Here is a 14,808-nt window from a genome sequence, read left to right on the forward strand (position 1 = left end):
CAAATTAACTTGGTTAAAATCATTATAAATTATAGTTAATTTTGGTGTGGTGTATACGGTTGCTCATAACTTTCAAACTACATGTCCAATCAGAAAACAATTCAATAGTGATCTATCCGGCTATATTACCTTTCAAATGAAACTAATAGCGCATAAATCGGTTTAGCCATCTCTGAGAAACAGGCGATCATTTGGACCTTGTCAAAACTGGTTTTTTAAGCGTAACTTTTAAACTGCATATTTGTTTTCGATGAAACTTAGTAGAAAGTTTAGCGATAGCAAGAGCTTTCATTTGGTACTAAGATCATTAAAATTGGTTGTGTAGTTCTGGAAAAAACCGTGTCACGTAGTTTTCACGTTTTTGCCTATAACTTTTAAACGAAACGTCGTACCACGAAACAACTGAATGGTGATATACTAGGCATAAATACCTTTCAAACAAAAGTAATAGCGGATGAATCGGTTCAGCCATCTCCGAGAAACAGGCGATAGAAAATGAGCTGCACACACATACATACACACACACACACACACATGCAGACATTGCTCAATTCGTCGAACCCTATCGATTGGTATATGACACTTGGCCCTCCGGGCCTTGGTTCTATTTCGCGTTTTTCGACCAATTTCTAAACCTTTGTTATATAGTATAACAAAGGTAAAATTGTGAAAAATACGTGACACGGGTTTCTCTAGAGCTACATGACCGATTTCAACGATCTTAGTATCAAATGAAAGCCCTTATTAAAACTAAATTATTCAGCAATTTTTAAATGAAAACAAACTAGTAGTTTGAAAGTTATGCTTAAAAAACCTGTTTTGACAAGGTAATGATTATCGCCTGTTTCTTAGAGATGGCCAAACCGATTTATGCGCTATTAGTCTCATTTGAAAGATAATGTATCCTAATAGATCACTATTGAATGATTTTTTGATTGGACGTTTAATTTGAAAGTTATGAGCAACCGTATACACCACACCAAAATTAACAATAATTTATAATGATTTTAACCAAGATAATTTACCTAATTTCAATTATTTTAATATCAAACGAGAGGTTTTGACACTACGAATATATATATAAAATTTCACAAGAATTGGTTGTAGCGGTCAAAAGATATTAACCCTCGAACACTCGCGCCAACTTTTGTAACACAGTTACTCGCGCACACTAAAACCACAAACCAAAGAAAACGTGCGCACTAGAGTTTTGACTGGGAAAACTTGGTTTTAGGTTTATCGAACCTTTAGAATAGTTCCTTAAAATTAAAAGCTCTATCGTCTGGTGGAATCTAAATTTTGATTAATCCCCCTAATTTAACTCCGCCAGTGACGGACCTTCGCTGATGAACCGCCACGGGTGGCTCCCTAAAAAGAGTGAACAAGTGATGGGGAAATTGGATCGGGACCCGAGCTGTCTGTCACAAGCCAGGATAAAGGAGGAGTGTTGAGATTTGTCGCTCGGTGTGCAGCTCCGGATGGCTCCATGGTAAGTTTATGGTGGATCCATCCGGAACTGCACATCGAGTCTCTTCCGCGGCAAATCTTGTAAAAATCTTTTGCTCTCAATGTAGCAAGTAGTCAAGGAGCATGCTACATTCTGAGCAAAGTGCGGAGGAGGACCCCAATCCTCGGTGTAACGCGACCCGTGCCTAGGGATGAATGCTTGGGGGGGTCTAATAAAGTTTCCCAAGGTCGAACGGAGCCTGCATGGTACCAGAGCACCCTGTGCAGTATATTGCTCCCTCTGTTCCAAACTGGTAAAGAACCGTTGATTTTCTCCCCAGCAGAGTACAACCATCGCCATGGATAACCTTGAAACAATAATTGATGGGGCAACCAACGACCCCCAAGAGTTGGTAATAAACACCGGAGTAGGTGTAGAGGTGGCGCACGACGGTAGACCGGAAGTGCGCAGTCCGATCGGCACGGACAATACTGGCGAAGTAATGGATACAGGGATGGAAGAGGACTTTAACCTCGACAGCATGTCGCTGGAAGGAGGACTCTCGGCTTCATCTCTGATCCTGAATTCACCATCAGGGAATGCGGAGAGCGACGCGGATAACCTTCCCGATCCGGTGACGCTACCTGAAGTCAAGGGGCAACCTGGGACTTCCGGAGTTGTAGCCAAGCGTCTCTCCAAAGCGCAACGGCGACGGCAGAAGTGGTATCGGAGCAAGGGCTACTCAAAGGACGAAGCGGAGGAACTTGCCCTTCTGCCGGCCGGCCAGCCTAGCCAGCGGGACCTTGTCGTTACCAAAAGGCAACGATCCGCTGATACGGCGTCGCCGAACATCCGCAGCAAAGGTCCCACTAAAAAGAGACCACGCAGTCGAGCCTGCGCGGGTCCTTCGGCACCAAAACCATCCTCGGGGTGCACCTACAGGGAAATGGTGGATGCTTTCAGTGTAGCCATAACTACGGCTGATTATCCCGTTTTCCTGCTCACTACGGATCAGCTCCAGACTGTCCGCGCCGTTCTTCTGGATCAAATAGCTGACCAGGAGACTCCAGCCATTAGACCCAAGTTCAGGAGCTGCCAGTTCAAGAACGGCTACTTGATACTGGCTTGCTCTGACCAGAACACGGTCAAATGGCTGGAGCAAACGGCATCTACTCTCGTCCCGTGGGAAGGAGCACAACTACGGGCCTACGACACGAAGGACCTGCCGAAGGCTCACACCTTCATAGGGTACTTCCAGGACAGTGTCGGTACCACGGACGAGAAAATCCTGAGATTCCTCCAGAATCAGAACGACGGCTTTTCAACGCAAGCGTGGCAGATACGCCGTCGCATTGTGCGTGGAAATACCGTGGAACTGTTAATGGAGGTTGACCAAAAGTCGGCAAGTCAGATCACTGAGCAGCGCTTTACGCTAAATTTTATGTTTGGCAAAGCACGCATGCGACAGGTTGGTAGAGGTCTGATCAACACAGGCGCAACAGTCTCTGCTGCAAAGTCGAGGAAGGTACGAGCGGAACTCCCTTCTGGGAGCGCCCCGCCACCACCAAGACAATGCAATCCTGCAACGTTGAGGGTGGAAAGTGCGGAACTTCCCACTGGAAGTGCCCCGCCGCCACCTAAACAATGCAATCCTGCGAAGACTAGGCGAGCGCCGCGAAAACCTCGCAAGAGGCGTACGCAGCAATCACCAGTCGATAGCAGACCTCAGAGGCTCGATCCGCCGTTAAGTGCGGGTCGGACATCTGTGGCCTGTCGCCTGCGGCAACCGAAGCCTGCCGGTGTGAGCGACCCAGCCGCTCAACTCAGCGAAAACGCTGCTGGTACCCGTTCGCCAAGGCTCGATCCAGTACTGGATCAAGCTGAAAACGGCAATCCTGCCTCCAAATGAGCAGCTTTCGCTGCATTCAGGTGAACCTCCACCATGCCAAGGGCGCGTCTAGTGTCCTATGCCGGAGGTTCACCAAAGAGCAGCTGAGTGCTGCTCTGATTCAGGAGGCATGGATCAACGATACCACGATCCTCGGTCTATCCGGCGCTAATGGTAAATTGATCTATTGTAATACACAGTCCAAGCCTAGGACTGCCATTCTGTTAAATAAGAGAATAACATTTTCTCCAATTACAGAATTCATCCAACGCGACGTCGTTGCCATTACGGTGGTAGTCCCGACGACTAGAGGGAAGCAGGAGATAGTCGTTGCGTCCGCCTACTTTCCAGGGGACAAGGACGAAATACCACCGCCCGAGGTTGCTGAACTTGTGCGGTACTGCAGAGCAGTCAACAAGCCGTACGTGATAGGCTGCGACGCAAATGCGCACCACACGATATGGGGCAGCTCGGACACAAACAACAGGGGTGAGTACCTACTTGAATATCTTACTTCTAACGATGTCAATGTAATCAATGTAGGGAATGACCCCACCTTTATAAACGCTATCAGACAAGAGGTCCTAGACCTTACTCTATGTAGCGCCTCTATAGCTGAGAAAGTCAAAAATTGGCATGTCTCTGATGAACCAAGTTTATCAGACCACAGACATATCATTTTCGACATCGAGGCTAATCCTCTAAAGAGAGAACAATTCAGGAATCCGAGGAAAACCAATTGGAGTTCCTTTAGGGATCATCTGATTGCCTCACGTAATTCCTGTCACAATAATATACGAACTCCAGTTGAGCTGGATATCGCCGCTAGTGACCTGCAATGTAGGATCACAGACGCGTATAACACAAACTGTCCCGTAAACACGCGAACAGTTTGCCGTGATGTGCCCTGGTGGAATGAGACGCTTAGCAATCTCCGTCGGAAGGCAAGGCGTATGTTCAACAGGGCCAAAATCACGTCTAACTGGGAAGACTACAGAGCTTCCCTCACCAAATACAACGCTGAGCTACGCAAAGCCAAAAGGAAATCTCGAGTTAAATTTTGCGAAAGCATTCAAACTCTGCCAGAGGCTACGCGTCTGCAGAAAGCGATGTCCAAGGACCATTGCAATGGTCTAGGGCAATTGAAAAAAGAGGATGGGAGTCTCACTGTTACCACCAGGGAAACTCTGGAAGTTCTGATGAACACGCACTTCCCTGGTTCGACAGTGACCACTGGGCAAAACATAGGCGGGCAACAGTGGAATGGGTCATTACACAATGTGCCAAATGATTCGGTTCTACTTGCACGCCGATTGTTTACGGAGGTCTCGATCAATTGGGCACTCAGCTCTTTTGAACCAGTGAAATCTCCAGGTCCGGATGGTATTCTACCCATTTTCTTACAAAAAACGGACGGTGTTATAATGTCCGAGCTCATCAACCTCTTTCGAGCCAGTTTCACTTTGGGGTATATCCCAGAGAATTGGCGGAAAGTAAGGGTTGTGTTCATACCTAAGGCTGGCAAAAAAGACAAAACCATGCCTAAGGCTTTCAGACCGATAAGTCTGACTTCAACGCTTCTTAAGCTGATGGAGAAAATCACGGATAACTATATCCGCAATGAGTTTTTAAAAAACTCTCCGTTACATGTAAATCAACATGCATACCAACACGGTAAATCTACGGAAACCGCACTGCACTGCTTAGTGACGTTAATTGAGAAATCGCTCAAATATCAAGAGACGGCACTTTGTGCTTTTCTTGATATTGAAGGCGCTTTCGATAACACGTCCTTTGCGTCAATTAATACGGCTCTCTGTCAAAAGAGAATCGACCACACTACAATGAGCTGGATTCAAGCAATGCTCTCGAGCAGACAAATTACAGCATCATTGGGAGATACGTCGGTCACGATTTCGGTGATCAAAGGATGTCCACAGGGAGGAGTTCTCTCCCCCCTGCTCTGGTCACTGGTGGCCGACGCACTCCTTCACAAGCTGTCACAGCTTGGTTATGAGACCATTGCTTACGCCGACGATGTTGTACTTATCGTCAGAGGAAAGTTTGACGCAGTACTGTCAAGTCGCTTGCAAGGAGCTCTAAACACCACCATGTTATGGTGCTCACAAGAGGGACTTAATGTAAATCCCACCAAAACAGTCGTTATACCATTCACTAGGCGAAGGAAACATACCATTACTCCGCCTATACTGAATGGTGTCAGACTGGGCTTCAGTAATGAAGTCAAACACCTCGGAATAATTCTCGATAAAAAACTGAACTGGGCTGCCCACCTAGATTATGCTGTTAAGAAAGCAACTTCGGCTATCTGGGCATGCAGGTCACTGTTTGGCAAAACCTGGGGATTGAAACCTCAACTAGCCTTCTGGTCATATACTACTATTGCACGGCCTAGGATAACCTATGCTGCAGTCGTATGGTGGCCAAAGGTGAATGAGGTGACAGCCCAAGCCAAACTAAACAAAGTTCAGCGCCTGGCCTGTCTTACAGTTACCAGTGCCATGCGTACAACACCTACTGCAGCCATGGAGGCAATGCTATGCTTACTGCCTTTGCATCTTCATGTGAAGAAGGAAGCAGAGCTCGGCGCACTACGGTTGCAAAGGAGTAAAACCATACTCGAAGGTGACCAAATCGGTCATCTTCGCATACTTCGGGAATTCAATCTGACACCCTTAGTAACTTCAGTCTCTGACTGCATGGAAGCCAGGCCCAATATGGACGTTCCATATGAGGTGATTGAAACAGATCGCTCAATGTGGAATAATGGAGGGCCAGATCTTCCATCTGGAACTATCTGTTTTTTTACAGATGGTTCAAAAATGGGGGCCTGCACAGGCTCCGGAGTCTACGGACCCGGCATCAGGGAAACTATCTCATTAGGAAAGTGGCCCACCGTTTTTCAAGCAGAAGTATATGCCATATACATCTGTGCGACAATATGCTTGAAACGAAAGTACAGGCATGCGAAAATCGGTATCGTCACGGACAGCCAAGCAGCACTACTGGCTCTCAAGTCCGCCAAATGCGTGTCCAAATTAGTTTGGGAGTGCAGCACAGCATTGAGGGAACTCTCCCGCCAAAACAAAGTTTTATTACTTTGGGTGCCCGGTCACTGCGGAATCGAGGGCAATGAATTTGCTGACAACCTAGCAAGACAAGGATCAGCTCAGCAATTTATTGGTCCTGAACCGTTTCTGGGCACCTCCACATCCGCCGTGAAAGGCGAACTGATGACATGGGAAATGCTAGAAATAGCATCCCGTTGGAATCAAACACAGGGTTGTAGACAAGCTAAACAGTTTATCTACCCAAACCCTGCAGTAGCTAAAAAACTACTCCATTTAACTCGAAGTGAACTACGCACGATCACGGGACTCCTAACAGGACACAGCCCCGCTCTTTATCATTTAAAGAATATCGGCAAGGTATCATCTGACACCTGCCGCTTTTGTAACTCTGAACCTGAAAGTTCAGCGCATCTGCTCTGCTATTGCGGAGCTCTTGCATTATCAAGGCACAACTTCTTAGGAAGTTTCCTTCTTACTCCATATCAGGTATGGAGCCTAAATCCCAAAACGGTCATTGGCTTTATAAACCATGTAGTACCGAATTGGGGCACAGGATTACAACTATTCCGCTCAACTCCATCAATGGGTATGAGCGATCCGTAAACTGTGTACAGCAATCGGGGCCTGCCACAAAAGACGATCATTAAGACTGTCGCAGTGGCCTTTTAACCCAATGCCCTTCTGGCATACAAAAAAAAAAAAATCCCCCTAAAAGCGAAATAAAAAAAATTATTTTTCTTCAGTGTCAATATAACACATTGATGTGTTCTGCAAAGTTATAGAGCATATTATTACAAGAAATTGTAGCTGGCCGGAAGGCCGCTAAGTGTTTCCGTCTTCTAAATGCCTTCAGGACGTGCTAAACGAGTGACTTTAGCGCCACCTCTAATGAGGGCCACTCGTCAGATGGAATTTGCCCAGCTTGAAACCTGATCTCAGGGCAGGTTTTGAATAAAGTCCCGAAACGGCGTATAGTGCGAAGAGCTTTTAAAGGCCGAAAGAATTATTCCGTTCGACGTACGATGGAGCCACTGCTCCGCTTAGCGATTATCACAACCGTCTTACCGACGCACGAGAACTCGCAGCGCCTCAAAAGTGTTTTCTCATCACCGGTCGAACGTACTCGACCAATCTAGCTATCTCGCTTCAGCGCAGCAGAGGGGTCATTTACCGGTAACCCTCCGGAGTACAATAACGACAAAAAAGGAAATCTAAACAACGTACGCGGAATGTGAGAAGTTCTTTCGGACAAGATTATCTGATTGGGAAGCGCTTTATCTTATTTAACGGTTACAGCTGCATTTATTGCTTGGTAGGGTTAGTGGTGTACATTGGTTCAGTCACGTGTTATGTTCCTTACTCTCTCTAGTGGTTTGCTTCCCTACTAACTCCTACTGTGCGGTCAGATCAAGCACGCTCACCATTGGTCGAACGGCTGAAGCACACTCGGTAAAAGCTCTCGAGTGGCAATAAAGCAAGAAGGTGTGTGGTGTGTGTGTAGTGAGTGATTACGGCCGGCTCAATGAGCTATTTTTACTCACGCAGGTTAAGTAGATCGTTGCGGGCTATTTTTAGATGCCAGCTGCTGCAAAGCTCCGGTATCGTGGATGTCGTCCAGAATAGCGATGATGCGCCAATTATGCGCGATGGCTGAATAGTAGGATTGTCAGCGATGGCGGTGCTCGCGCCGACAAAATGGCACCGGAGGCTGACGAACAATGCTCCGGGGGTGGAACAATGGCCGGACAATCAAACAACGGTGGTCTCGGCCGCGCAAAAATGGCGTTGCGCTGATCGGCGTCAAAATGTAAATTGCCGCAATTACCGACTTTCGGTGGAACAGTCGATAGCTTCGAATCCGTCGTGTGTCAGCAGCGTGGGTGCGGGACGTAAAGCTGTGCTAGTATACGGCTGGCGGAGAAAGAGGCAAAAACAAAGCCAAAAAGAGAAGCCGTCTGCCGGCTGAATGGCGTTTTCAGCAATTTGTCACACACACAATCAACTCTCACTCTTACCTTCTCGCTAAACAACTTGCACACAAAAAAGCGTCCGTAGACGTAACAATGACCGCACTCTAACACGACCGCACTAGCTTTCAACCTATGGAACATACAATTTGGAATCAAATCTTCAAGCAAATCTCACATTCTAAGCTTACAACAATTCACGCACGCGAACACTCAATCACACTGCTGCCTGCTTTCACGATCCAGACAGAAATGGTCGAATAGCAGTTCTGTAATCCTCAGAAAAGATTGTGAAGCATATTCGGTAGTCGTGATCGGAAGTACGTTTCGTGAAACGACTCGTAAACGATTGTTTATGGCTAAGCGTGCATGACTTCATCTCCTTCTTCCTTCCGTCCTTTATCCGCGTTTTCGTGTCTCTACCCGCTTCGGCATTTAGTGAGACGGAAACATCGTCAGGAAATGGCTTTGAATTGTGCTGAATTTTGAAAGTAGCTGAGTATTTGTATACAAGTTTCTTGCTTGCGAGTATGGTACAATCTCGAATAGTGAACGTAAGTGAATGAAATTTGAATTACTAATTTCCTAAAATAGTAGCCATGCTACATCATCCCTTACTAGTTGTACAAAAATTTGATTAAAATTTTGAAAAAATTTTAATCAAATTTTTGTAGGGTTATGTTTCGCTAAATTTATCTCTGTTATGGAACTATGGAACTCTAAATGACTATGGAAATATATGAACTATGAATATCCGAAAATATCAGTGACACGCATCTCTCTTCCAACTAATTTAACAAAAATTTTGCGCAACATCTCTAACTAGCTAGGTGTTTTTCTACTCCAGCAACTTTGCCGAAAACTGAACAAACAACCCGTAAATGATCAAACACTTGTGGATCCTAGAAGCATGATCAACTCCAGAATGAATTCCGAAAACACGACCATGTACGTTCTCCACATTAAAATATCTCTTAATCTGCGAATCCTGAATATCGATCCCCACAGAATGAATTCCGAGGTTCTGATCGTATTCTCTTTCCACAATAACATCCGTTTTGACTTATGAAAACCCTCCAGAATTATGTCCGAAGCACTGTTTTACATAAGCTAAACTAAACTAAAATCATAAATATTTCCGCGAAATATTTATCTGCGCATACAATAAAATTTACATCGACGTGCCCCTCAACACGAGTGAGCCGTCCCACACACTAGTGAGAAGTAACTCACTCACCTAATCCTGCGTGTCAACTGACCGGACTGCGAACCAGAGATGCCAGAAGTGAAGACATGTCTTCATTTTGAAGACATTTTTGTTACAAAGAAGACTTTTATTTTGAAATGTCTTCACTTGAAGACATGTCTTCACCATGCAATTCAAATGGGCAAAAAATTCTAGAATGCCGGAAGAAGACAAATGAAGACATTTTTTCTTGATTCGTGAAGACTTTTCCAAAAATCACCTGGCATCCCTGCTGCGAACAAATGACAAACGTCAAAAGTGGAAAAAGCTTTGATAGCCAAGATGGCTCGTGGAATGCTGCTCGGCGAAATTTAACAAAATTAGTGGATTTCTACCGGCGCTCGACTGTTCTTGTGGAATAAAATTGAAGGGAAGTGTGAATACAATATGTATCATATCATTGTTGAGTTGATTGGTTCTTTTTCTTTACAGAAACGGTGGATTTTGTTTGCGTCAACACGGCTGAAAACAACGGAACGGAAAGCTTTGGTAAAAAAGCTAATTTTGGCTATGGTTTCTATTTTTAGGGTGATTGGAGTTGCTTATTACGAAAATTATATCTACTGGATGACGATGGGAAGAACACTAAAACTATTTATACCAAAACTAAATGATGTATGAAGATGGGAAAATCTGTACAAAGGAGCTAACAGAAGAATTTTAACTACAAGCTTAATCTAACGTAGAAACTATAAATAGAAAATCGTGAGTTTTTGAATGAATCAATCTAATCTATTCCTAATACTAACACTAAAATTAAGTTAGACGACAGGCGCGTACTAATAACTAATATTTACAATATTTACACAGGTTTTTACAAGGGAAGTGAATCTTCAACCTTGTTTGTGCTTTTCGTTTTTCCCATTAAGGTGTTTTTGGTGGAATTCGTTCATCGAAGACACTTAGTTGTTCTTTGTAGAAGATACATAGCTCGTAAAGTAATCGTCCATCCAAATTTCCAACGTGAGGTTGGGAATTGGTTTTCAGTTGACGACTTGATTCCAACTTTCGAGCTATAATAAGAAAGTCGATAAAGAAGGGTAATCAATTGCTACTGATTTAAATCGAAGTCATTGCCTATGAGCTCGCTTCAATTCGTGCTGTTGCACTACTTAATTCAGGTCATAGCCCAAGCTCCTTCTGATGCTTCACGATTAAATCACCCTTAAGGCCGGTCGCCTTCCTTATACTACTCTTGTTGGCTCATAGTCGGTTCCGCTAAAAATCAATGACCGTTTTCCTGCAAGTGTTTTTCTTGAAGTTGGTCCCTCACCAGGTGGATACATAGCTTAAAAATTTCAAGCGGTCGCTTTTGGCAAAACACAATCACGACCTTGGAGGTATTTTTGCTGAATTACAGTACTTTGTTGTTCCGAAGAAGTTCATAGCCGGGGAGTAATTTGTATTTTTGGGCGCTCCGAAGAGGTTTCATTAGTTGCGAATTCGTAACTTTCGTTACCCCGAAGGGCTACATAGCTGAAAAAATTAATTTTACTTCGATAAATGCACCTTTTTCAGGTGATTGCCGTAAAACACGCCAAGTCGTTTGCCATTTTGGTCCTCAAGCTCGTAGCAGTGTTTCCCTAGTATTTTCCTGACTACGGCGAGTTCAAATTTTGGCGCTAGTTTCGAACAGAAACCTTTCGCTTTGTCCGACAGCTCAAAGTTTCGTTTCAAAACCGTCTCCCCAGTCGTGTAAGTCGGGCAATCTGGGTTCGATCTCAGGTTGTACTGCTTTTTGTGTCGATCATACGCTTTTGCCAACTGATCTTTGATCTCATCGAACAACTTTTGCCTCTTACCCCTCACCGGTTCATCACGCGACTTATCCGTTTCCGCTTGTTCCCGTATCCTTGTGTATTCCTGACCGTCAGATATCATCTCTCTACCAAAAACCACGAAGTACGGCGTGTACTTGGTCGACTCATGCACGGCACTTCTAATCGCGCATGCTATAGTTTGTAAATCATCTGCCCAGTCTTTGTGTTGTTTTATTGTCGCGCGAATGGCTGTAGTTATTACCCGGTTGACCCGTTCAGTGTTATTCACTTGCGGGTGGTACGCTGGGGTGAGCCAGTGGTTCACGTTGAACTCTGCTAACAGTTCCCGAAAAACTTTTGATGTGAACTGAGTCCCGTTATCAGTCAAAATTATTTCTGGTACTCCGAAAAGCAGAAATATCATATTTTTGACGAATTCAACTAACGAGTTAGCTTTGGCCTCTCTAAATGGTTGAACCAATACAAATTTACTGAAAACGTCAGTTGCAACTAGCAGACACGTGTGACGGCCTTTACCCGAAGCTGGTAATGGACCAACATAGTCGAGTGTGACAAATTGCCAAGGGTACTCCACAAATTCCTTCTGAGCTCCCATTGGCGGCGTGGCGTTTATGTTTCCAGCTTTCGAGGTTTGGCATTTCAAACATTCGCGGCAATATTTTTTTACTTCTTCTGCCATTCCTGGCCAGCAATACCGACGCTTTACCGATTGTAACGTTTTTTCCGCCCCGAGGTGTGCTGTTTCGTGCTCCGCTTTTATTATTGGCAATCGTTCTTCTACTCGGGGATACATCTTCCATCGGAAACGCGGATCGTCGATTCGGGTTTCGCTTTTTACATAGCGGTATATTACGCCATCTGTAATTCGGAAGCCGCTATATTTCGCAGGGTTGGCTCTAATCTTTTCGATTAGTTCTTCATAATCGTTATCCTGAGACGAGAGTTCTAGAAGGTTGATTGACCTGGAGAGACAATCCGCGGTTATATTGCAAGATCCTTTCCTGTAAACCAGCTGTATGTCGTAGGATTGTATCTTGAGCGCCCAGCGGAGGAGTTTTGAATTTCCGGACTCAACTCCGATGGTGAACAGCCAGAGTAGGCTGCGTGCATCCGTGACGACTCTGAAATGCGAACCCTCCACGTAGTGACGAAAATTCTCAATAGCAAGCAGTACTCCTAAGCATTCCTTCTCTACACTTGAATAAGTCCGTTGTGTTCTGCTAAGCTTTTTGCTGAAATATGCAATCACTCGTGTCTCTCCGTCAAGTTCTTGAACCAAAGCTGCTCCAACCGCCGTATCAGATGCATCAGACTCTATTGTAAAGGGTTTGGTAAAGTCTGGGTTTGCCAGAATCGGCGCGGAAGTCAGTACCGATTTCAGCTCACTGAATGCTTGTTCGGCTTCTTCCGTCCACTCAAACTTCTTTTTTGCTTTCTTTAATAAATCGGTAATTGGAACGGTGATCCGGCTGTAGTTTTTAATAAACCTTTGGTAGAACCCAGCTAATCCTAATAACCGTCGGACATCTTTTATGCTTTTTGGTCTCGCGTAATCTAAAATTGGAGCGATTCTTGATCCGTCGATGGCCACTCCCTGTTCCGTTAGCAGATACCCAAGGTATTTTATTTGTTTTCTGCAGAATTTGGACTTTTCTAACGAAACTGTCAGATTTGCATTTCGCAATCTCTCTGCGACTATTTCGAGTAAACGAAAATGCTCTGCTAACGTCTTTGTTGCGATCACAATATCGTCTAAATAGACAAATACCGACGGCATCAAGTCGAACCCAATCACTTTGTCCATCAATCGGCACATCGTGAATGGTGCATTTGTTACGCCGAAGGGACAGACTTTGAACCTGAATAGGCCCTTAGATGTCCGAAAAGCAGTGTAATTCCTGCTCTCTTCTTTCAGCGGGATTTGAAAGTAAGCATCTTTCAAATCGATTATTGAGAAGAACTTGGCATGCTCCAGTCTACCGAAGATTTCCAGCATATTCCGGATTGGATACGTATCCTTCACCGTCATCGCATTTAATCTACGGGAGTCCAAGCATACTCGAATTTTGCCGTTTGATTTTCGAACTGGTACCAGCGGATTGGTCCATTCGCTGTAGCATTCCTCTATCACATTCATTTCCTTGAACCGCTCGATTTCTGCATCAACTTCTTTTTGGATGCTTGGAGAGCATCGGTACGTTGGCTGATTCCTAGGCTTTGCTCCCTCTTTCAAAATAATTTCATGTTCGATTTTGTTCGTCTGACCTAGTTTTCCCAGAGATGTAAACGCAAATTTTTTTACCACTTCAACCAGTTGTTCCCGCTCTACCTTAGACAGCTCGTGCTCGACTTCTATGGTGTCTTCCGTTGGAATCTGCTCCTCTTCCGGAATATCGTATGTCGGTACATCCAGGGTTACATCTTTCTCCATTACTGGTAGTTTTGGTAACATTCCCACTGGCTCTAAAGTGAACGCAATGCTCTCATTCTCATCGTCAAATTCTCCGATTGGTTCTGGGCCGTTCCCGAGGTCCACCATTGGCTGAATCCCAAAACTTCTCCAGAAATTGCATCCCAGAATCGGTTTTGAGATTTCCGGAACAACTACTGTTGGTACAACGCGCGTCATTTGCCTAAAAGTGTAGGGAATATTAAGGTATCCCAAACACTTATACTGTGAGTTGTCCGCGGTGCACACTCTCAGCCTCGTTGGTTGAAGCTTCAGTCCATATTTGTCCGAAAGCTCTAATGAGTTGATTACGCTGATTCCAGCACCTGAGTCTAACAGTGCCGTTATTTCACTGTCAAATATTTTAACGCGTAAATAAGGACATTTCCTGGTTTCGATTTTGATCGTGTGTATTCGGTTGATTGGGTCGTAGATTGCGGCGTTGGGAACATATTCGTTTTCCGGGATGGTCACGTTCCCAGTAGTACATCCCTTTAATTGTTTCCCTGGTTCTGCCGGAATTGTCTTCCGTCTCTCCCTATACATCGGTTACACGATCGGATTGTTTGGCCTAATTCTCCACACCCGTAACAAAAAATCCTCCTTGGTTCTCGGCAGTCTCGCCAGTTGTGTCCCGCTCTCTTGCAGTTCCAGCATACTTTCTGCTGCGTTTGCTCTGTTGCTTGCCGACCTGTTGCTTGCTGACCTGTTTGCGCAAATCTGGTTCTTGTTGGCCATCTATTATTTCCTTCCGCGTTTACCTTCATTGCGTCAATTGCTTCAGGCTCCTCTTCTTCGCTTTCTGACCGATTGCATTCCAGCTGGTGAATGTTTCGCTGAAACCGAGCTTCAGAGAACTGTTGCATATTAGGGTCAGCGGCATCGATACCGCGGTTTAAGCGGATCAAATGGTCCAAATCCCGGACGGAGATTGTTGC

Source organism: Sabethes cyaneus, chromosome 3 (assembly GCF_943734655.1).
Source record: "Sabethes cyaneus chromosome 3, idSabCyanKW18_F2, whole genome shotgun sequence".
NCBI classification, from domain to species: Eukaryota; Metazoa; Arthropoda; class Insecta; order Diptera; family Culicidae; genus Sabethes; species Sabethes cyaneus.